Here is a 1,228-nt window from a genome sequence, read left to right on the forward strand (position 1 = left end):
AGAAGTGTAAATCAGACCAGTGTGAATGAGGGGATGTAGGGAGGCCGGCCTAAATGAAGAACTGTATGATACCGACAGTGGTGGGGGGGGGGGGGACCTTGGATAGATGGGTAAAGTGGGGGGAAATTAAAGGAGCCCTAAAAACCAACTAAGTAATTTGGCTTGGTATATATAACACAGCAGTGCCCTTATACCAAATATCTTTCACTTAGCCATTGTTACATAAATGTAAAGCACTACTCTGTTCAAACTTTAGGAGGAAATTTTTTTAATAGATAGCAGTAGACCTTAATTAGGATGTTAGTTTATTCTTCTCTAGTATAGGAGTTCCAGAGATATGCAGCCCAAGGCTGGTATGGAGACCCGGCTGAAAAGTCCTCAGGGACATAACTCCTTCCATTCTCAATTTGTTTTAGAGTGTAGCCTCACCGTCATGGTTCTAAACAGGATATACATCCTAGGCAGCAGGATGGAAGAATGGTTAAGAAGCAAGAGTAAAAGGTATATCAGCTGCATCTTGGGGAAGTTTCCCATAAGTTACTACTTGACATCCACTCTAAACCCCACTGGTCAGAGCTTAGTGATAGCTACACTTAATTATAGGGAAGGATAGAAAATGTCATTTTTAGGCTGAAGAATGATGTGCCCAGCAAATAAAATATATTTATATTGAAGAATGGAAAAAAATATTCGGAAAAAAACATTAGGAAAAAAATATTAGGAAAAAAATAAAGATAATATCTACCACATAGAAATTCTTTGGAAGGGGGTTAGAATTAAATGAGAACATATATCTAAAGCAACTTACATAAGGCTTCATAAATGAGAGTCCCAATCCTTCTTCCCCTCTATATACACAAAAATCAGCTTAGCCACATGTATCTGCTGTCTACCTTGCATCTTCAGACCTAGATACAATCATTTACCTTACCAAGTGGAAAAATTAATAAACCACAATTTCTCCCTATTTTGACTTGCAGATATCAGCAACCAAATACAAAACACTGCCTACTACACTTCCCAACCTTGCATAACTGCTTACACTATACATCACAAAGGTGCCCATTAGAAACAATGGGATACTAGTAGTGAAGTCCTGAGCTTACACTCTCCTCTGGGATGTGAGCACCACAAGGGTGGTGACTTCATCTGATCCATTCACACTGAAGCCCTAGCACATGGTCAGTATCAATCAGTATTTGTTGAAGAAATTGTTATTGGAACTGTC

The 1,228-nt window shown here is 38.8% G+C and overlaps 1 long non-coding RNA gene across 1 annotated transcript; it reads right to left on the minus strand.

Annotated features, from left to right (window-relative positions):
• Positions 1-251: 251 nt before the first annotated feature.
• On the minus strand, positions 252-1,005 carry LOC122216866. The gene is made up of 2 exons (XR_006201163.1): positions 809-1,005; positions 252-457 (listed from the first exon to the last, which is right to left on the minus strand). It is a non-coding gene; the product is annotated as an uncharacterized LOC122216866 (long non-coding RNA).
• Between the last annotated feature and the right edge of the window lie 223 nt (positions 1,006-1,228).

This window comes from Panthera leo, chromosome B1 (assembly GCF_018350215.1).
Source record: "Panthera leo isolate Ple1 chromosome B1, P.leo_Ple1_pat1.1, whole genome shotgun sequence".
In the NCBI taxonomy this organism is placed as follows: domain Eukaryota; kingdom Metazoa; phylum Chordata; class Mammalia; order Carnivora; family Felidae; genus Panthera; species Panthera leo.